Source organism: Pinus tabuliformis, chromosome 3_1, assembly GCF_031772625.1.
Source record: "Pinus tabuliformis cultivar Carrire ecotype Pingquan chromosome 3_1, CPIR1, whole genome shotgun sequence".
NCBI lineage: Eukaryota > Viridiplantae > Streptophyta > Pinopsida > Pinales > Pinaceae > Pinus > Pinus tabuliformis.
Genome location: NC_142301.1, coordinates 419,011,932 through 419,035,807, shown reverse-complemented (window position 1 = coordinate 419,035,807; position 23,876 = coordinate 419,011,932). Strand labels below are relative to the sequence as shown.

Sequence of the window (23,876 nt, the reverse complement as noted above, 5' to 3'; positions counted from 1 at the left end):
ATATCACTTCAATATATCAATATATATGCAATTGAAAAAATGCGTTGGTATATAAGACATTCTGGAAACACCACAATATTTTGAATGACATACAAATGCTTTGAATTATTTAAACTGTGTAATATCATGAAGTCAACAAACTACTCAACGCTATACCAAGACCGCCATCATAAATATACATTGAAGTTAAAATCAACAGCACAACCCTATACTTTCAACTATCCCAGCAACTTCGTGTCCATGAATGCATGAAAAAGACCCTCGGGATCCTTTCCGCTTCAGGTATAGGGCCACATGCAATATCTTATGCGGACCTCCCCAGCCTGAGGTGTGGCGACTTGGACATATGCGCTAGCTGTATCCATTCATTTGATCTCTGTTTCTGTGTATATAACCCTCGGCGATGTTGACACAGGGTCAGGTCATCACATGCAAGGCTGCTGTTGCATGTTGGTGAGGGTGTTACTGCGGTTCAACCATAGAGAGAGGAGTCGAGGTGCAGAGCGAACTTGCGAAAAGATCTGAATCGAAATGGAAACAAGGTTAAGGTTCATGAACTCCGCAACAAGAGCAAATCAGAGTTGTTAAGCCAGCTCAAGGAGCTCAAGGCTGAGCTTGCCTTGCTCAGAGTTGCAAAGGTCACCGGAGGAGCGCCCAAAAAACTCTCTGAAATCAAAGTCGTGAGGCTATCAATGGCTCTGATCTGAGGCTCGGGGGCGTGACGAGATATGTCAACAGAGACCTAGATGAAAGAGGGGCAGAAAAAAATATATTATGTCACCGGCAAGAACAAGAAGGCGGTAGATGCTAATGCTATCGATGATTATGCCATAGGGAAGCTCAAGGAGTACGATACCATACGATGGGGGAATGTACCTGAGAACAACGAGCTGCAAGTCGGCGCCTTTTCCTTTGAAATCTCCTCAACGAAAGGATTTTGTTTAATCTTCAGTATTTCCACAACGTCCTTAATGATCTGTTGCAGAGTCAGTGCGTCTGGTGTGGAGAGGCAGCGAATCAATGGAACGCAGGACAATTAATGACTTTTAACTGATGCGCAGAGAATTAATGACACTCAGGACAGATGCAGTGCTCAGGGCAGAGCAGCGCTCAGGACAGAGGAGCACTCAGGACAGAGATAAGGGAGTTACAAGGAATCTAGGACCTGCGCTTTGATACCATGTCAGGCTAGGGTAACTCCAAAATGGGCAGAAGAAAACTGACTGATTATTTCATTAGATAACTATTGTTTATATACATAAAATTGACGGATCCGTTCATCTTCTTGATGACTATTCACGTTCCTGTTTACCCAACCGTTGAAGATTAGGTGTGAACAGGTTTAAAGAATTTAAGGCTCTCGTCGAAAATCAGACAGAGAAGAAGATAAAGGTGTTGAGGACAGATAATGGTGGAGAGTTTTGCAGCAAGGAATTTGAAGAATTTTGTAAGAAGTGTGGTATAGCATGGTAGAAGACTACTCCATATACACCTCAACAAAATGGAGTTGCAGAAAGAATGAACAAGACGTTGATGGAAAGGGCAAGAAGCATGTTCAGTGGTGCTGGGTTAGGACAGGAATTCTGGGTAGAGGCGGTGGATACTGCATGTTACCTGGTCAACAGGTCTCCTTCATCAATGTTGGAGTTTAAGACTCCACATGAGGTATGGACTGGTAAGAAACCCTCTCTTTCACATCTAAGGGTATTTGGATGTGATGCATATGTACATGTTCCAAAGGAGAAACGAACCAAGTTGGATAGCAAATCTGAAAAGTGCATCTTTATTGGGTATAAGGATGGTTTAAAAGGTTATAAACTTTGGAACCCAGTAACAAGGAAGTTTGTGCACAGTCAAGATGTGGTGTTAAGAGAGGTGAAAGATGTTATTGAACATGAAGTCCAACCAAAGGAACCTGAGAAGATAGAGTTGGAGTTAAAGGAGGAAGAATTAGACTCTACAGGAGAGGAGGAATCAGAAGATGAAGAGCCACAAACTCCGGCTGTGAGAAGATCAGTGCAAGAAAGAAGGCAGCCAAAGAGGTATAGTCCATCTGCTTTCTATTCAAATTTTGCTTTGTCTGTTACTGATGATGATCCTAGAACTGTGAAGGAAGTAATGGATTTAGAGGACGGAAAACTCTAGAAAGAGGCCATGGTTGATGAAATGGCATCTTTGCACAAAAATGAGGCTTGGGATCTGGTGGAGTTGCCGGCTGGGAGGAAAACCATTGGCAGAAAATGAGTGTTCAAAAAGAAGACAAATGCAAAAGGAAAAGTGGAGAAATACAAAGCTCGGTTGCTAGAAAAGGGTTATTCCCAGGTGCCGGGAATTGATTTTGGTGATATATTTTCTCCTGTTGCCAAGGTAACTTCTATTAGCTTACTTTTATCTGTTGCTGCTGCTTTTGATTTTGAGGTAGAACAGATGGATGTGAAGACAACATTTCTTCACAGGGATTTGGAAGAGGAGATCTACATGAAGCAACCTGAAGGCTTTGCGGTGAAGGGTGAGAAAGAACTAGTATGCAAGTTAAAGAAGTCTCTGTATGGGTTAAAATAGTCACCAAGGATGTGGTATCATAAATTTGATACATTTATATGGCGACTTGGCTTCACCAGAAGCAAAGCAGATCACTTTGTGTATTTTAAATTAATTGGTGACCGTGTTATTTATCTAGTCTTGTATGTGGATGATATGTTGCTGGTTGGAAATGACAAAGAAATTATCCAAGATTTGAAGACCCAATTGTCCTCCAAATTTGACATGAAAGATCTTGGTGTTGCAAACTATATTTTGGGCATGGAAATTAAAAAAGATCGAGAAAAGAGGAAGCTTTGGTTAAACTAGAGGAAGTATGTCAAGACAATACTGCAGAGATTTAATATGCAGGATAGTAAACCGGTGAAGGTTCCTATTCCTGTAGGTGTGAGGTTATCTGCTAAACAGTGTCCCAAGACACAAGAAGAGGAAGAGGACATGTCTCGTGTTCCATATGCAAGTGCAGTCGGTAGCCTGATGTATGCAATGGTCTGTACTAGACCAGACATTGCACATGCAGTGGGAGTATTGAGCAGGTTTATGTCAAAACCAGGGAAGGAGCATTGGACAACAGTAAAGCGGGTTTTCAGGTATTTGCGTGGCACTAGTGATTATGGTTTGTGTTACCAAGGAAGACCAAGATTGGACAGAGTGTTGGATATTCGTGGCTTTGTTGATGCAGACTGGGCTGGAGATCTGGATCAGAGAAGATCTACAAGTGGGTATGTGTTTAACCTATTTGGAGGTGCAGTCAGTTGGATGAGTGAGAAACAATCTGTAGTGGCACTATCAACTACAGAGGCAGAATACATGGCAGCCACTCATGCAAGCAAGGAAGCAGTTTGGTTGCAGAGATTGTGTTCAAGTATGGGGTTAGTACAAGAAGCTATAAGGATAGACTGTGATAGCCAAAGTGCAATTTTCTTGGCAAAGAACCCTGCATATCATTCAAAGACAAAGCACATTGATGTTCAGTATCACTTTATGAGGGATATGATAGAAGACAAAAAGGTGATGCTAGTAAAGGTAGACACCTTGAAGAATACTACAGATGCATTGAAAAAATCTGTGAGCTCTGAGAAGTTCTCTTGGTGTAGAGAAACAATGGGCATTGCAGGGCTAGATAAATGACTAAGCTCTCTTATGGCCCCCTGTGGAAAGAAAACAACAAGTGGGAGAATGTTGGGTTGTGTTATATTCTTTCCACGACTAGCCCACGTAGCTAACCGGTGTTTAGAGGGGGGGAGATCACAGGGGGTTTTAGGGGCACTTGAAACCCCACTTTATGGGGTCTAGGGCAGACCCACCTATGGTTTTGTGCATGATTTTCACACATGTTTTTTTTTTTTTAGATGCGATGGTTTTTGGTCCATGGTATTGGATGCTTCGACATGTATAAATATGTATTGTAACATTGAAAGGAACATAATGAAAAATCAAGCTGGTAGTCCCGGTTTTGGGATCCAGGGGAAAATCTCGATGTAGATGTGTTTTATGTGTTATTCTCTCGCATTGTTTATTTTCTATGTTTTAGAATTCGTATGCAGGTGATTTCTGTACGGGCTTAAAACCTACAAATATGACCTCTTGTGATTGCAAAATGAGCTCTCAACTACACACATGTTGACCTTAACCAAAATGTAATAGATTATATGATAAAAATGAGTAATTTCAGTTAAGAAACCTAGTTACCTCCTCCTCTTCCTACTAGATGATGATTTGGCCTTGCTGGAGGTTGTTTTGATTGTCGTAGCTAGCTTGGAGATTTCTTTGACTTCTTTAGATGGTTGCAATACTTTAGGTGGATTGTTAGGTGATTGTTTGAACTTCTTGAGTTGCTTCCTAGCCCTTTCTAGCTTTTGTTTCATTATCCTCAATCTTCTCATCATAATTATATTTATATGTAATAGTTACTTAGTTGTCTACATAGGGGAAGAGTCCATTTCATGAATACTTTGGCTTTGTCAACTGCCTCCAAAGCTTCTGCAACCTGAACATCAAATTCTGAGATGGTATCATTCATGGCCCTTTTGTAGATTTCATTATTCTCTATTCGCTGATCAACTTGTCTTTTGAAGACCTCAGTCTCCTCAAACAACATCTGATACTCCATCCATTCATCAAACTTAGGCTTCTCTATTGTTTAAAAGGTTTCTTTCATCTTCTCTTTCCATTTAGCTGTGAACCTTATCGTAGGCTTCCTTAGTTGCACACTAGATTCTCTTACCTCCTCTACATCAATCACCTATTTTTCATTATACTAGGTTGTAGTTCTAGGAGGCCTCCTAGAAAACTCACTTTCTTTATGATGGGTTGCTTCTTCTGCTATGTACCTGAGCTATTAGTTTTCTTTCTGAAAATAAGATATTTTAAGATGAGATTTATGAAGGGTGTCATGTAATTTTGTAATTTCAAGTTCTTTGTCCTACATTTGAACATCTTGTTCATCCCATGCACCTTGTCCGACATATCCTCTAATATATCAACTTGAGGAGTCGACTCTTCAATCAACTCCTTTCTAGAAAATATAGTCCTTGGCCTATGTATAAACTATGCTTCTTCCATTGGTATCTTTTTTTTCCCTTTTCTTGCTTCTCTCCTATCCCTCCTTGTTTCCTTAATTGTCTCTGCAGATTTAGGTACCTCTGTCTCTTCTTCTTCATCTCGTTCCATGGTAAAAATGTTTTCATTAGCCAACAAAATTGAGGCTAAAAAGAAACAATCCCAAGACATCTTCCTCTTATCTAACTCATTCAAAACTAACAATTTGATCAGTGCAAAGTGGAAAAAGCTAGGAAAATGTTTTCTCCTTTGGACTAAACCCTTTCTTCCATCTTGCCCAGGCTTTTGAACAGGTAATAAGGCAATTTTAGACTCCTCTTACCAATTAAATGCATAAGAAACCTAATGTGATACTGATACACCTTGTTGAAATGGTCTTCACATGTAAAATATATTTATAGACCCTTCAACAATTGACTCTAGTGGCTCAACAAGTAGTTCCTTGGAAATGTGATGTCATGTTGTCCTTGTATTGAGGTTTTACAAATTCTTTAAAATAAGAAGCGTCTAACTCCTTTCCTTTGAACCAAATCTCACCTTGTAAAGGAATCTATGTAGCTTGAGAAATATTTTCTTTAGACACTGTAAACTCTAAATCGCCAATTTTCACCTTGTCACTAGTAGCATTCAATGGAAACATACTAGCAAGTTGGAAATGGTGGCCATGCCTTCAGATTTTCTCATAGAAATTCATGCACCCATTCTGCTCGAAATCTACTTGGATTGCAGGGTCATATTTCACTATCTCTAAGGTTCTAGGCTCAACATGGACTACCTCTCCTCCCTTTTATTTGCTTCTTCTCCCTAGTCTTTCCATATGGCTATAAAAACTACATCACAGGCTTTTAACTCTGCCTTCGTGGCACACGCCAAAAATATGGTGAAAATTTTGACTGGCAACGCATTGGATGATTGGAAATATGACATCGTGATGCAAAGAGGTGACTAATATGGTTTTCACATGAGTTAAATGACTTTGGGTCTTGGGAAAACCTTTATGCCCTGACAACCTTGTTACAATGCCATATAGTGATGTATGTGATGTATGAGAAGTATGCAAAGGCAATCATGCCATTGACAATGAAATTTTGGCTGCATGCTCTATGTACAAGAACACCTCTACTCATTCTAATCAACACACAAACCCTAAGAACTTTAAACACCTCAAACGTAGACCAATCAACACACAGGGCTTTGCGCAACAATTATGCAACAAATGTACACAAACTTTACCAATGACTATCTAATGATTTTTAGAGGAAAATTGTGGCTGGAGTATATGTTCCCTACATCATTCAACAAAAAGAACTTTAATGGATGCAGTTGGAGAATGGCCCCTAGCCTCTATAAGGAGCTTAAAATGGTTGCATAGGAGTTACGCAACGACTGTGTAGTTGTAGGTTTTTCACAACTATTGCGTAGCAACCTTAAACCACTGAATGAACCTGCCTTCAAACCTCTGCCTAATTACTCTTGGCATGGTGTTGTGTAACCTGAAAAAAAAAAATCCTCTCAGCGCAAACCTTCTCTGGGTGCCAACTAGGAATTAGAGAGAGAATGACAGCAATCATGCATAGAAATTTGAAAATGTGCTCCTTCATATGTTTTTCTTTGGTGATTGGGTGTAAAATTAGGGTAAAAGATGTAATAATTATGAATTAGGAACTATGATAATGAGTTGTGGATGTAGGGGGGTGTAATGGTAGTGATGATGAGAGGTGAGTTGAGGGAGAGGGCTATGCATATGATGGTAAGTGATGAATGAAGGATAGTATATGGAAGGGAGTATACGAAGGGAATCATGAATTATAAATGGTGGACTGTGATTAATAAATTACAAATGGTGGGATGGGGACAATAGACACCACTAACAAGAATATAAGACATATAAACCCTTAACAAATGGGAATTTGACTGTTATGGTTTTAACTCATGATAAATGGAAACCCCGTGAAATAAAACCCCTTGAACCTTCAATGACTCTAGATGAAAAATAACCTTATGACCCTCTCAGGGACCTAAAATCTCTCATATTTAACTTTGTCTTTAAGGACCCTCTATAAAATGGAATTATAACAATGACCTTAGATAATGATGTTTTAGACTATGAAAAAAATGGTTCATAGGCTAAACTATTATCCCCAAAATGAATAGAAAAGAGGCAAAGACAATTTTATCCCTAGACCGAAGGACCCTAACATTGGCTCTAATGGGGATGGAAACCTCCTAATGAGGTGCCAAGAACATTGCAGACTAGTAGCCTAACCATCATGCAATTGAGTCAAAAATAAAAAGACTCAACTGACCAACTGACTAGAAAGCTGGAAAATTTAAAGGAAATAAGAAATTTGACAGCAAATCACCAAAGTCTTAGGGCCTTGTCCTCGGGTTTCAAACATTGATGATAGATTTGCACACATGCTGAAGATATATATACACCCATGTGAAATGTTCTCAATAATGTAGCCAATCAAGAACATGGCTATGTGACAGAAGCTGACATTTGGCTTCTCCATGCAAAAAGAAAAACTGAGAAAATGGAAACTCAAAATTTCCGCTTGAAATATTTTCATAATCCATAAATTCCACAATGTTCTTTTGCTCTAATGACTATAATAGAATAGCCACAGGATCTTTAAAAACATTTAAAATTCCCTTAAGATATCCTTCCATTAACGATTCTAATAGAACAATAAAATATTTTGCAAAAGCATGATTAGTTACCTTTACTTGATGATTGACAAGAGGAAAGAATCAATCTTTCAAAAATTTAGGACCATCTTCGAAAGAAATGGGAGCAATATGTTCATCAGTATTTCCATTTATATGAGGGAAAGGAATAATATGTTCTTAAAAATATTCAGTTGGGGCAGCCATATCTTGAATAACAAAAATGTTTATATATCACCCTTCATGTATATCAACAAGAGTGTCATATTGGCTTTTAAAAAAGTCTGAAAATGTCAATTCAAGAGATGTATAATCATGAATAGATTCTGCACTATCCAAGGAATCTAAAACAATCTACTCTTCATTATCCTCTTGTAACTATGGAGTATAGATATCATTTTTTAGCTTATTTCTTTCATGGATGACACCTTCATCTTCATCTAAAGTGAACTCAATGTTTTGAATTTCAAAACTCAAAATTTGATAAGCTAATGAAAATTTTGATTATCTATCCTGTTATTTCTCTTGGTGACTTAACATCTCACAAGACTACTACAAATTTTCTTCAAACTCAATAGACAAATCATAACTTTCTACATCAGGATGTTGATCTATTTCATTTTCAACGAAAGAAGAAACCTTTGTTTGCTGGAAATTTTCCTGAATATATTGACAACTAGTTTCTATTATTCCATCATGATGAAAAGATAACTTGAACAAAGATTCTTCAATTTCACCATACATTAAGTCCTGATCATAAATTTCCATTCCCATATGCTGAATAAGATCATCAAATTGTCCACAAAAGCTTTCTATCAGTACTATAGAAGGGTAAGTTTTCTTATAATTTTTACAAAATGCTACATAGAAATCCTTAAGCGAGCATAAACTATCAGTTGGAAATCATTCATACCATGATCTTGTGTTGTCCTCTAAGACCGTTGTCCTAAACATATTCATTAAGAAATCCTCATGAAACTCAACTCCAAGTCTACATACATGCATGTGGAGCTTCATTAAATGAAGAGCAACATTTTCTCCTATTTTATCTTTGAATATTGGGAGATAGGTGAACCAATCAACATGAGGCATACGATTTCGAAATCCAGGAATAGGATACCTATCCATAGGAGCATACCTGATATTTTTTCTTGCAATTGAACCCATATTGAAAAAAAGTATAAGTCACCCAGGATTTCTTGAAACTACTCACCTTTGAATGGTGAAGTCGCTACGAAAGTTTGATCTTCTGGATCCTTGAAAATTTGAGACGCCGGGTGAAATATGTACAAATTTTTTTATGTCCAACTCTTTTTCACCATCAACAATTAGATTTGATCTATGTCATTCACATTGAGGAAAATATGACCTCTCACTCCCTGGAAACAGCGTCACTATGTTAACACCCTATAATTGAACCTCTAGGCTGAGAAAAGGTTTACAGGGGTAACCATAAACCACTTACAAGCTAGAATCTAGCCCTTCTAGCTTTAGAGAGGGCTTTGTTTTAATTTTTTGATGGTAGGTGTGAGGAAAGTCCATTGTACATGGAGTAACTTTCAGTTGATGTTTTAAGTGAATATGTAAAATAATGAAAGGTTCTTGTAGCAGGAGAGAGATAGGTAGTCCTTCTTATGTTTTTTATTAGGTTCATTTTAGGAGAGTGAGCAGTAGAATGGTGGACAAATGACACAAAAAGAATCTAGCTAGTGCATGTCATTTAAGAGGAAAAACATTTATTGTTTAGGAAACTAAAACAGAAAGCTATAATAGTGAATATTCAGATAATTCTTCATATATCTAAACAAGAAGATATTAATTCATGGCATAATAATTCCAATAATAAAATTACATCACACAGAAACACATAATCATAATGACTAACACAATAATTCCCGCAACACATCACTTCTACCTTCTTATATTCACTGAAAATATTTGAAAAATACAAAATACATGTGTCGTTCTTCACACAGACACAATGTTTCCGCTATCGAATAAAAGATCAAGATAAACTAAATCATGTAAACATCATTGACTTAAAGCTTGATAAAATTTAGCAACATCAAGTTTCAAAAATCAGACTATCTGCATCCCTACGCTTATCCTAATCCCTAATGTCATTCTAGGAGTTCTAAAAATAATCAAAACACAAAACATGCCTGAGTGATGAATTGTGCAGCAGTTGCGCAACCATGTGTACTAGACTTCCAGCTCAACATAGTTACCGGATGTACTGGGTGAAACCAAACTGATGGGTACATTGGAGATGATGTCGTGTTGGTATAGGACCCACTGGATGCTCCTTTCCATGTGTGCAGACCCTAGAAAAGACTAGTCACCACTTGCGCAACGAACTTCAAATTCTAAGTGTACGTGTCATTTCCCGCTCCAAAAACATTGTAACATTCAGAAATTCATCACAAACACCTTATAACTCTCGATATGCATCAAAACTTTAAAATGTTTCATAGTTAAAAAAAAAAGGATGACCTCCTGTGATTGCAAAATGAGCCCTCAGCTACACAGATGTTGACCTTCAGCAAAATGTAGAAGAGTATATGATAAAAAAATGAGTAATTTCATTCAAGAAACCTGGTTACCTCCTCCTCTTCCTGCTTCATGATGGTTTGGTTTTGCTAGAGGTTATTTTGACTTCCTTAGCTAGCTTGGATATTGCTTTGACTTCTTTAGCTAGCTGTAATATTGTAGGTAGACTACTAGGTGATTTTTTGATCTTGTTGAGTTGCTTCCTAGCCCTTGCCAGTTTTTGTTTCATTAGCCTCAATCTTCTCCTCATAATAATATTTCTTATGTAATAGTTCTTTAGTTGTCTGCGTAGGAGAAGAGTCTATTTCTTGAATACTTTGGCTTTGTCAATTGCGTCCAAAGCTTCTGCAACCCGAACATCAACTTTCGAGATGGTATCATGGGTGGCCCTTTTGTAGATTTCATTATTCTCTATTATCTGATCAACTTGTCTTTGGAGGACTTCAATCTCCTTAAACAACCTCTGATACTCCTTCCATTCATCAAACTCTGGCTTCTTTGTTTTTTGAAAGGTTTATTTCATCTACTATTTTCATTTACTTATTGACCTTATCCTAGGCTTTCTTAGCTACACACTAGGTTCTCTTCCCTCCTCTACGTCAATCACTTGTTTTCCTTTATCCTGGGTTGTAGGACTAGGAGGCCTTAGGGACAACTCACTTTCTTTATGTTGGGCTGCTTCTTCTACTGTGTGCATGAGCTCTCGGTTTTCTTTCTGCAAATAAGTAATTTTACAATGAGCTTTAGCAAGGATGTCCTGTAATTTTGTAATTTCAAGTTCTTTGTCCTCCATTTGAACATCTTGTTCATCCCCTGCACCTTGTTCTGGCATATCCTTTGAGATATCAACTTGAGGATTTGGCTCCTCAATTAACTTCTTTGTAGAAAATATAGTCCTCAATCTAGTCCCCGGCCTATGTATAAATTGTACTTCTTCCACTGGTATCTTTCTTTTCCCTTTGCTTGTTGCTCTCTTATCCCTCCTTATTTCCTTAACTGGCTCTGCAGCTTTAGGTATCTCTGTCTCTTTAGCTTTGGGTTCTTCTTCATATGGTTCCATGGGAATAATGTCTGCATGAGCCAACAAACCTGAGATTGACAAGAAACCATCCCAAGACATCTTCCTTTTCTCTAACTCATGCAAAACTAACAATTTGATCAATGCAAAGTGGAATAATCTAGGAAAGTGTTTTTCTCCTTTGGACTGAACTCTTTCTGCCATCTTGCATAGGCTTTTGAACAGGTAATAATGTAATTTCAGGCTCCTTTTACCAGTGAAATGCATAAGAAACCAAATGTGATACTAGTACACCTTGTTGAAACCACCTTCACATGTAAAATATCTTTGTATAACCTTCAATAATTGACTGTAGTGGCTCAACAAGTAGCTCTTTGGAAATGTGGTGTCACGTTTGTCCTTGTATTGAGGTTTTACAAATTCTTCAAAATAAGAGGCATCTAACTCCTTTCCTTTGAACCAACTCTCACCCTATAAAGGAATCTTTGTATCTTGAGAAATAGTTTCTTTAGGTACTGTAAACTCTAAATCCCCAATTTTAACCTTGTTACCTTTAAAATTCAAGGAAAACATGCTAGCAAGCTGGAAATGGTGGCCATGCATTTGGATTTTCTCACAGAAATCCATGCACCCTGTCTGTTCGAAAGCCACTCATATTGTAGGGACAAAGTTCACTATCTCTAAGCTTATAGGATTAACATGGACTACCTCTCCTCCCTTTGCTTTTCTTTTTCTTCATGGGCTTTCCATATGGCTATAAAAACTACAACGCATGCTTTTAACTCAATCTTCATGGCGCACACCAAAAACGTGGTGAAAAGTTTGACAGAAAGCACACTGGATGATGGGAAATATGACAACATGATGCAAAGAGATGACTAATAGGGCTTTCACAGGATTTAAATGACTTTGTGTCTTGGGAAAACCTTTATTCCATGAAAACCTTGTTACAATGCCATGTAGCGATGTATGTGATGTATAAGAAGTATGAGAAGGAAATCGTGCCAATGACCATGAAATTTTGATTGTAGGCTCTATGTATAGGACCACCTCAACTCATTCTAATCAACACACAAACCCTAAGCACTTTAAACTCCTCAAACGCAAACCCATCAACACATAGGGCTTTGCATAGAAATTATGCAACAAATGCACACAGACTTTACCAATGATTGTCTAATTATTTTTAAAGGAAACTTGTGGTTGGAGTATATGTTCCCTACCTTAGGCAACAGGAAAAAATTGATTAGACGTAGTGAGAGACTAGCCTCTGACCTCTATAAGGAGCTTAAAACGGTTTTGTAGTAGTTGCACAGCGACTCTGTAGTTGTAGGATTTGTGCAGCTATTGCGTAGCAACCTTTGACACTTCAATGAACCTGCCTTCGAACCTCTGCCTAACTAATCTCGGCCTGGTGCTGTGTAACCTGCCAAAATTTCCTCTGAGCGCAAACCTTCTTTGGGTGTGAACTAGGAATTGGAGAGAGAATGAGCGCAATCATGAACAGAAAATTGAAAATCTGTGCCTTTGTATGTTTTGTTTTGATCATTGGGTGTAAAATTTGGGTAAAGGGTGTAATAATTATGAATTATGAATGACAATAATGAGTTGTGGATGTAGGGGGATGTAATGGTAGTGATGATGAGAGGTGATTTGAGGGAGAGGAGTGTGCATATGATGGTAAGTGATGAATGAAGGATAGTATAATGGAATCATGAATTATAAATGTTGGATTGTGACTAATAATTTATGAATGGTTTTAACTCATGATAATTGGAAACCCCATGAAATAAAACCCCTTGAACCTTTAATGACTCTAGAAGAAAAATAACCTTATGACCCTCTCAAGGACATAGACTCTCTCAGATTTAACTTTGTCTTTAAGGACCCTCTATAACATGGAATCATAACAATGACCTTAGATAGTGATGTTTTAGACTATGACAACAATAGTTCATAGGCTAAACTATGATCCCCAAAATGAATAGAAAAGAGGCAAAGACAATTTGATCCCTAGACCCTAAGACCCTAACACATCTGATAAATCCAATTGTACAGTTACACCATAGTGTCCACATTTTAGAAATTTTGTTGTGCTATTAGAGATTATCACTTTACAGGGTTTCTTTGGATACCTCTACACTTGATTTCCTTTCCTTTTAGGAAAAATCTTATGAAAATATCTTGAAATTGAGGGCCATCATTCCCAATTATTGTAATAACTGAACACCTGATAGAAAATCAGCATCACCTATTTGGATTGCAATCATAGGGCTATCCAAAAATTACTTCCCCATATTCAACTTAATATTATTGCACTTCCTTGGGCAATTTTTGGTACCTCCATCTGTAATTATTACTTGAAATTTTGATGTTGGATATACAAAGCAATTAAGTTTTGCTAGTTCGTAATTCGTGAAGTTATGGGTACTACATGAATCAATCAATATTGTTACCTTTTTATTTTTTATATGTCCTTCTATCTTGAGGGTTTTTGGAGTACCCATGTCAACCAATTCATAACAAGATATTGTTGCAGTAGTCTCTTCTAGATCTAGATCTTGTGACGGTTACACTTCTCGATCTTCTTCATTTTCAAAAAAAATCTTCTCACTACATTTATGCCCCTTATTATATCGGTTGTCATAGTTGAAACATAACCCCTTTTCTCTTGTTTCATCCATTTGTTGAGGTGTCAACCTTATTAGTTTAGGAGAGGAAGCATGATTTCTTTATAGTTATTAACGACCAATTTTCTAGTGGACATATGCTTACTTTCAACTTTCCTTGCTAGACTGAAAGAATTCTCTAGAGGTTTGTGTTCAAGGAGACACACCTCATGTTGGCTGCTTTCCTTTAAAATTCTCATAAATAGGTCTAAAAATTATGTTCTGAAATGTTATTTACCTTGAGACTCAACTTTTGGAATTGTTGAATATCCTTTATAATTGGACCTTTTTGTCGAAGAATTGAATAAAAAATATATTACTCTTAATATACCCATAATGTGCTCCTTTGTAAAAAGAGACCAAGATACCATAGAATCCCTTTTACTTTCACAAATCCACTAACGCCATACATGTTGGTCGTGCTCTAAAAACATGGTGGCAATATTTACCTTATGTAAGGATGTCACTTAGTGTATATCAAAGTATTTCTCCATCTAGAGTATCCATGTTATACGATCATTACCATCAAACTTCATCATATTGATCTTCATAATGTAGTAGTTTTTTTGTGTTGGCTTCAAACACTAATGACCTAGATCTTAGGGTGAAAAAATATGATTATGGTTTTGTGATTCAATATATGTGCTCTCCAACTATGATATAATACTCCCCTCTTCATAACGTAGTAGTTTTTTGTGTTGGCTTCAAACACTAATGACCTAGATCTTAGGGTGAAAAAATATGATTATGGTTTTGTGATTCAATATATGTGCTCTCCAACTATGATATAATACTCCCCATAGGTGATTGAGTTCCAACACAATTGTTTTCCTTATTTTCATGATTTCCTTAAATCTCAATATCCCTTGCATGAAGGATCTCAAACAGAATCTTTTCCAAAGTATTCATATAATTTGTATTTTTTCCTTGTCTTCATTCATCTTCTTTTTCATTTCATCCATAATTTCTCTTTTAAGGTTTTCTTGAGAACCTAATAAATCTAGTTTTATATAAATTCAGGCTTCTATTATCCATATTGTGAAAATTGAGAAATATTTCAGTAAAAATATATTCTTTTGTTGTGATTTTTAATTAAAGATTTCTGAGATTTGAAATCTAGTTTTTCTAGCAAACTACCACCCATTTCATTAACTTTCTTTTCCAATTAAGAGAACCTAAATTCTAAGCCTTCACTTTTTTCATGAATCTTAGATGAGTTTTCCAAAATTTTGTTGGTGTTCTAACTTTCCTTGGAGGCATAATAATTTAGTACTTCTATTTATCAAAACCTTCAGTCACAAAAAAATTTTCTAACAAAAAAATGATGTCACTTTTAAGTTATGTACCTTTAAAAACTTTAATGTAGAAGATATATGAATGGCTAATCTTTTTTAATATATATCTATGAAATTTCAACTTTTCTGAATCTAGAATTTCAACCTGTAATCTTTTGATGTCTCTTATTTGCAATTCCATAGATCTAGTCAAAACTTCATAGATCTAGTCAAAACTTATGCGCAAAGAAATATATATGATAACTTTTCCAAAACTTTCTTATTTTTTTTTTTACCTATTCTCAAAATAAAACTTCAAAATCATTTTTTTAAATACACGGTTCAGCATAGATGGAATTAGACATGGCTGAGCCTCAGACTCAAAACTAACAAACTAAATTACCAAGTCACTGTAATTTTAAAAGTTTAACCGATTCCAGCGATGGAGCAGCAGAAGCCTTGCCAATTCTATTACCCACCTCCGCTTGATGTACGGTTGGTGGACCGGATGCTGCTGCATCATCTACCTCCTGTTAATAACTAAAAAAACAAGGAGATAAAAATCACGATCTAAGTTGTTTTTGTATTTCAAGCATTGTTCCACAAAATAATAATTTAAAAGACGTACCACCAATTATTGATGGGGTGATCCCAATCCCCACGGCTTCTTTGACTACATACCTGATATCACTCCTGTGCCGTGTGGGCTTTTCGGTGATTATTTGTGTTCCCACAGAAAAAAAACTGGTTCCACGATTTTCTTCTGCAAACGCTTGTCAAGTGCGTTAGCGTAGTGGTGACTCCGTGCGACACAAAACGCCTAATACGTTATAGCTGAGTATACTCTAACATTTTATGCTTTATTATTACCTGTACTTCTCCTGTCGAGAAACATGTGCGTGGGAAGATATTATTATTAATGCTGTGTTTCATGACTCAGCGGATATGCGAGCGCTCTTGAATTCTGGAAAAAACCACGTTGCACCCAGTAATCCTGTATGATAATGCATAAATATTTGCGCGGCGAATATGAGTTAAAAATATAAAATTGATAGTTGTAGTTTTAAGAGGTTATAAAGAAGTTAAAAATTTCGTGGTAGAATTTTAGTTGTGGTAAGAAAAGAGATTTTTAATAGTGGTGAATCTATTTTTATTATTAAAAAATGGAAATACTAAGCTAATTAGATATTTTAAATGAAATTTTAGATGCTCCAAAAAAATATATATATAATACAAATCTATTTCCACTTGCAAAAAAAAATGAAATATTGTAATAATCAAATATTTTTAAATGAAAATTTACCCATTTGTTTAATATTGCGGATTCCGCCAAAACAGGTCTAAACGGTCCCACACGGGCTTACTTCACTTTCTATATATTTTCGCACGTCTCTCATCCTTCTCACATTAAATAGCTGTTCTTAGGGCAAGATTGTCCCTTGTCTTCTCTATATTTTCTCCTCGTTTTCATTCGTTTTAGCGCAAGCTCTTCTGCTGTATTCTCCACGTTTGTTCATACTCTTCCTTCGTGTTTTCCTCAATATTTTCCTATGTTTTTAGCGCCATATTTTCCTGTCTCCATATCTGGTCATGCCCGATATTCGTCTTTAGCGCAATAGTCTCTGGTGTTTAGAGCAAGATTTTCCATTTTCCCCTTCCCTATTTGCTGATAGCCTTCATTTGTTTTTGGCAGAGCCGAACGGTTACAAATCCGTGTGATTTAATTATAGACTGGTTTTTTTAATTTTCAGTAATCTGAGGATTTGTAGCGAGATCCATGGATCTTATTCCTAATATTCCAGACGAAATCGGTCGAGAGTGCCTGCTCAGAGTGCCTTACAAGTCACATGATAAGCTCAAATCTGTGTGCAGAAGCTGGGAGGCTATGCTGGGTAGCCCTCGGTTCTATGAAGACAGAAAAACCTCTGGGACTAGCGAGCAGTTGATATGTTTGATTCAGGCTATTCCTCAAGGGAATTCGGCTGACAAGGATAAATGGCAGAGAGCCCCCGTTTATGGGCTAACTCTGTATGACTCTCTGCAGGGTACTTGGGATCGGCTCCCTTCCATTCCCCAATTTCCCAATGGGATTCCCCTCTTCTGTCACTGCGTTTCGGTTGATCAGAAACTGATTATTATTGGTGGATGGAATCCCTCCCGCTGGGAGGCCATGAATTCTGTCTTTATCTATGACTTCACGTCCGGTACTTGGCGTAGCGGAGCCGATATGCCCACGATTCGATCCTTCTTCGCCTCTTCTGTTTCTCCCGATGGGCTTATCTACGTCGCCGGAGGGCAGGACAACAAGAAAAATGCTCTGCGGACAGCAGGTGCATATGATGTTAAACATGACAAGTGGGAGGTTCTGCCTCCCATGAGCGAAGAGCGAGACCGATGCCACGGAGTCTTTATGGATGGAAAATTCAGTGTGATAAGCGGGTACGCGACAGAGTCAGAGGGTCGATTCGAGAAGAGTGCGGAAGAATTCGATCCCACGTTTGGAATAAAGTGGAGAATATGTGGAGTATTGGGAGAAGCCCCAGGTCTTGCTTGGCAGTCTTGGGGCACTTGTATTTCTTCCATAACCAACCAGTAACGCGATATAACTGTAAGGACAACTTTTCAGAAGTGGTTGCTCCTCTTCCTGAAAATATGGACGTTGCTACCTGCGCCACGGCATGGCGTGACAAGATATTTGTGAGCGGTTCTACGAGCAGTGTTCAAAATTCAACACGTCAGAGCCCTTCATAGGGCCTCTGGCATGTCACAGAAGTAGGGAGAAAAACTTCATAGTCAAAAGAAATTTAAAATTTGAGTTTTGCAAGTTCAAAAAAAAATTGAAATAATATTTTAAAATGTTTTAAGAAGGGTTGTCAACCCACAGAATTTTTTCTTAAATTTCAATTTTACTGAAGTCCATACTCCTATCCCGACATGTCTCCGACTCACCGGGTCACCACAGTGGTTACCACTCTTCTTTTTTCATTCGTTGAGAAAGAGCAGTCTCCGAACCTGCCCCTTACATTTCCCTTTGGATGTCACCTACAAAAAGGGTTTCATATGATGCTTGCCTATCTTATACAATGTTAAAGCCCTCTACTGCCAAATTAGTGTTGCTTCAAGAAGATGATGTTGTGGTGATCAGAGATTTCCCGGAGCAGGTGAAGGTAGCACAAATATTAAGAGAAAGTCCCAAATTTTTCATCTGCCATGCCAATTTAAAGCGTTTTGATGAGTATGTTTATCCGCGTTCTGTAGAGCATGAACTGCAGATGGAGCACCTCTATTTTATGCTTCCTCTATTTTATGGAGCACCTCTATTTTATGTAGAATCCTCTGACAGCCTTGATATGGCTTCCCTAGCCATAAAAACCAGCGTTGCCATGGATCGAAGCCACAACTGCTCCCGAACTGATAGATTTATATCTTTTGTTTGGAGCGCCGAAGTTGGAGATGAATGTAGAGATTAGTGATCATAATGGAAAAATGAGGAGTGCATTGATAATTTCGAGAGGGTTAATGTGCATGATGGAATCTGACCCTGCGACATCGGCATAGGAACGATGAGAAGGAATCTGAGAACTATTGAGGAGGTGGCCTTCGGTTATTGACACAACAACTTCACTTTTCAACTCCTGGCCAGTAAACCTTATCCTCCACAGCTGCTCCTGGTTAGAATCAAGTTTGAAATTAGATTTCCCTCCAAACTCAGTCCTAAGAAGAATGCTAGAATCAAGAGAATTCTGGAAGGTTATGCTTGACATTGTTGTTTCAAGTTGTGCCTCTTTTATTATAGATACTTAACAAAACTGAAATAGATATAACAAAAATAACTGATTTTAGTTGCGAGTTCCTCCACCAAATCATAAAAGTTACCATTTGTATATCTTCTCAATGAGCTGAAATAAGTGGCCAGAGTTATATCTACCTTTTTCATTGAGTCCTACCGTCTATCAAATGAAACCTCCTTATTCTTTAACTTCACTGGAGTACCAATGATGTAAGCAGTTCCAAGCCGATGATATGATTTACTTTATGTACACTTAACACCAAGACAATACAACCATCCAAAGCCTTTGGTATGATTTTGAATCTAGCTAACCGTGTCTTAATAAAAGTTCTTCAGACTTGAAGGAAAAATAAATAGAAAATTTTCAGTTGTCTTAGTGTTGGAATTTCTTTGGAAAAACGCATATTGAATCTTCAAATGCCACATCTATTTCACTCATCATTGGAAAACTACCAAAGGCACTCTTTTAGTCCAATGTAGCATGTTTGTAATTACAAATCCCATTAACCATAATTTGATCATCCATCAACAACATTGCCTTTTACTATTTGGATAACATTGTATTTGTTACATATATGTTCTTCATCACTCGTATCAATTTAATAGCAAGTTCCCATACCACATCAAATGACTCTTCGGAAAATGGCATTTGTACTATGAAATCATCTTATTGAGGCTCTTTTGCCCCATGTTTTCAGAGTTTAACCTTCAACTGCACGTTGAGATGTAAAGTTTTTCTTTCATCTCAAACTAATTCTTTTTTGGATGTCCTTACACCAACCTCTGCTTAATAAAATAGTAATTCAAGGAAAAAGACATAAAACATAACATTTGGTGAACATAAATGTTATGAACATAATTGGCCTGTTTGAAATTCACTTGTCAGTTACAATGTGTATAAATTGTATGATGAATACTGGACTTGCAGTCATGTTGGAAGGGGCTATTATTCTTGATAAACTAAGGAATATCTTGCAGTTTGCAACATTGTAAATCCATCGAAAACCAATTGTATGTTGTCTTGGAACTGCCTTTACCAAAATGTTTCTCTTGGACAAGCGTAGACTAATCAAAGTTTATTTTTATCTAAGAAATGGGTGGTTTCCCCTTACCTTCCAACAATGGAAATGAGGTCGTGAATGAAATTTCAAAGATTTTCTTTTAGGTTTTCTAACAAGGACAAATCCACTGTCTATTATTTTATATTCCTAGAGTTTCCTAACTCCTGGGAATAATTCATCTTGGCTCTGTTCAATGATTTCATTTTTGGTAGAAGGATAGCCCCTAAAGATCCAGATCCCCTTTTCCAAAGGAAAACATTGATTCCTAGTTGGGTTCCTCCTAAACTAAAGGGCCTCTTAAAATAAATTTTGCTTACCATCTCAATGCTTTTACCAATTATCCTAATCTCAACCCCATGTATGATATGTGATGAAAAAAAGTTCTATGTGAATTTTCTAGGGAGAAGAAGAATGAGTGTACAGGAACCATGTCTTTGCTTACAATTGATAAACAATGATAAATACTAAGTAGATAAATGCAGGTACCCTTAATTTCCATAAACATACTTCTAAGTCATGTGAGCTAACTGGTTATAGGTGTAAGTAATTTGTTTATTGGAAAGCACATGGATTACCAAATAAACAGAACAAATGCACAATTGCAAGTACAATACGCAATAGATCTAATTTTCATTAGTCACATAGGGGAGGGATAAGCTACATAGATGATAGGAGTAAAAGGGAAAATAATATTTAGTCACAGCTGATTATGTATTGGGTGATTGGCCAAGCCAGTTGAGTAGCTATTACCTAACAAAATGATTATTTAATTACATCATTTCTTGTCTATTAATACTTATGTGGATTACCTTTCAAAAAGGAGGGATCAATTATCCTCATCTAATTCTATAGATGGAAGTACTATACTAACGTTTTCTTGTTAGTTGGATGATGTGGGAGCATAAGCAGGCATGAATATTTCTGGTTAGAATTTGAAAATTGTTTCTCAAATGCAGGTAATTTCAGGGTTTATTTTATTAGATCGATGTACATTCTTAAACAATATCCAAATTGAATTAGAAGGGACAAAATATTGAGAAGCCACAATTCCAAACCACGAAAGCTATATTGAAGCTCATCCTAAAATTTTAGCATGGATTATTCAAGATTATGTTGGAATGAGTACATTGAAAGTCATATACAATGTTGCTTTACAATTGTGTATAATCTCAAATAAGGTTACAAAATGAAAATGGCCTTATTATACATTCAAAGAGAAACCATTTTACAGCTCTTGCCAAAGTCTACCATTTATAGTTCTTGAAAAAGTCTAGAACTGCAATTTGGTAGTGCAAGTTCTTAAAATTTGATCAAGTTGCAGCCATACCGATAATGGCAGAGATAGAAAATTTCAATAATTTTCTCTGAATATGAGTCATATCTTCTTGCAATGATTGAATTCACTTTCAAAGATGATGGAAGAAATTTTTATGATCCTTGTTTCATGCCAAACGTGTAGTATGTTCCTATAAATATTCTTTGTTGTTCATGTCCATCAATCTGCCAATCAAACAACAAGTGAAGTGTCAACTCAAAAAAAAATACTCCAAGATACAAATACTGAAGATTTTGTTGTTCAGTCTTTCACAACATGCAAGGGGTAAAAATATTATCATAATATGATCTCTGCTAAAAACCCAGCCTAGATCCATCTTAACTCTGAAGTTTTCTTTGCTCTAATGATATTGAGTTTAGTATGAATTGTTGTGGGAATTCATAAAAATTGGAGCTTAATCATTGTGTTCAGGTTCTTGTAGTTTTTATAAGGGATTGGGTTTGGTAATGGATAATATGAGGTTGCACGAGATGGAACAAGATTGAATATTTGCACTAGAATGAGCCTGACTGTTATTTGTTTTGCTATAAATCTGAAGGTTCTTATAGGTTTTCCTAGCCATAATAGTATGAGATTTTGTGTAAATGATTATGAGAATTCATGATATTTAAGATGTATCAAAGATTTGAAGATTTGCATTTGATTGTGAAGCAGTTTCTGATCAAGTCCTAAATCAATTGAGTTTTACGTGGTTATGTGCTATATTGAGGAATATCTATATTGGTCCAAACATGGGGTTTAATTCATCGGTAGACCACTTTGACAAGCTCCCAGATTCACTTTCGCTGCTTATATTCAACAAATTTGGTGATAGTAAGAACTTGAGATGATTTTGTGCAGTTTCAAAGAGGTTCTCTAGTATAGTCCCCCAAGTGCAGATTATGGCAGTTAAGGTGGACTATGTCATATCTAGTGAAGAAACCAACCTTAATAATAGTGGTAAAAACATGGGGATATGGAGCTATTTGACGAGAATCATGCTGGTTACTAGGTATCATAGTTAGGGCATGGTAGACATTGCAACATTTTTTGGGCCCAAATAAATCCATGGTTGCAGAGGTTTCCCATCATTCTCCCGGTGAGGTTTTAAAGAATTTCAAGGGAGTGTAGAATCTAAGGATTGAATTGCTTGGTGGGGAACTCAAAATTGATCAATTAACACACCCTTTGATCTTTCAAAACTTCCACCAGAAATGGGAAGACCCTTGGTGTCCTGCTACGATCTTGGCTCAAGGAGTAAACTCCCCTTATCCTTGAGTCTTGACTCTTGCTAAATCATAAGATTTGGTATATATGGCTTGCAGGTTGTTGGAAATACTCTTTGTGTTATAATGGTAGCGACGAGGGTTGATCTGGGATCTTCCTTAGATTAGTCCAAACAATTACCGATTTACCATGTGTTAAAAAAAAAGAAATGGAAAGATAATTCATTGTTGTCAATTGAATTTCTTTTTTGTTTTAGGCTTTTCATTATGGAAGGGCGACTAGAATGTATGGCCCTCTAAATGAAATTAAAACCTTCCCTTCAAATTTGATCACTGTCTACGAGCCGTTGGGGTGAGCAGGTGTGTTACATGTTCGACAACTCTCGGAAGTGGGTCCCCGTCGAGAAGCCACATGACTTTGAGGGATTTGTTCAGGGTGCTATAACTGTGGAGTTGTGAGAATATTCTGTTCGGTCCTCGATTATGTTAAGCGTGCACACTAAATCAGTGTTGATAATATCGGTATCCGGAAAATATCGGCGAGGGTCCAGAAAATATCTTATCGGTAATATCGGCGAAAATATCGGTAAAATATGGGCAAATATCGGCAAGCATAAAAAATGCATAACATATTCATTTTTTTCAGATTTTTAAACATATAAAGCAATAACAACATGAAATAAACACATTGGCACATAAATATGAAGAAAACACTGATATATATGATGTCAAATAGAAATGATATATCAAAGGCGATACCAAATCCCGTTGATGCTTGATAATTGTTCATTCAAGGACTCAAATGTGGAGAACCAATACAAAATAACATCACATATATAAAAGTATCTCATCATCATGAGTTACATGTAGCATAACAAATAAAACTAGCAGCTATCTATCTACTGCCCTCTCCCCCTTTTACGGGAAAACATGATGGGTTGTTTGCCAGGCCTGCCCCTAGTAGTAGAAAGCCCTGACCCTGCCTCTGCACCTAATGTCAAATAATGAGTGCTAGGTATGGAGCTATGCTCTCCTATATCTATAGCAGATGGTGTTGATGCTGATGCTCCTGTAGCGTCCTCCTTCTCCTCCTCCTCCTCTTGCTCCTCCTCTAAGTGCTGGTGCTCCTCTGACTCCGAGTCCTCCTCTTGCTGCCCCTGCTCTAATGGATCATCTGCCAGTGGCTCTAACCATGAAGGT

General features: G+C 37.0%; 1 pseudogene; it reads left to right on the top strand.

Moving 5' to 3' along the window:
* The first annotated feature begins 17,061 nt into the window (after positions 1-17,061).
* Positions 17,062-23,135, top strand: LOC149187525 (F-box/kelch-repeat protein At1g80440-like; annotated as a pseudogene).
* Positions 23,136-23,876: the final 741 nt, after the last annotated feature.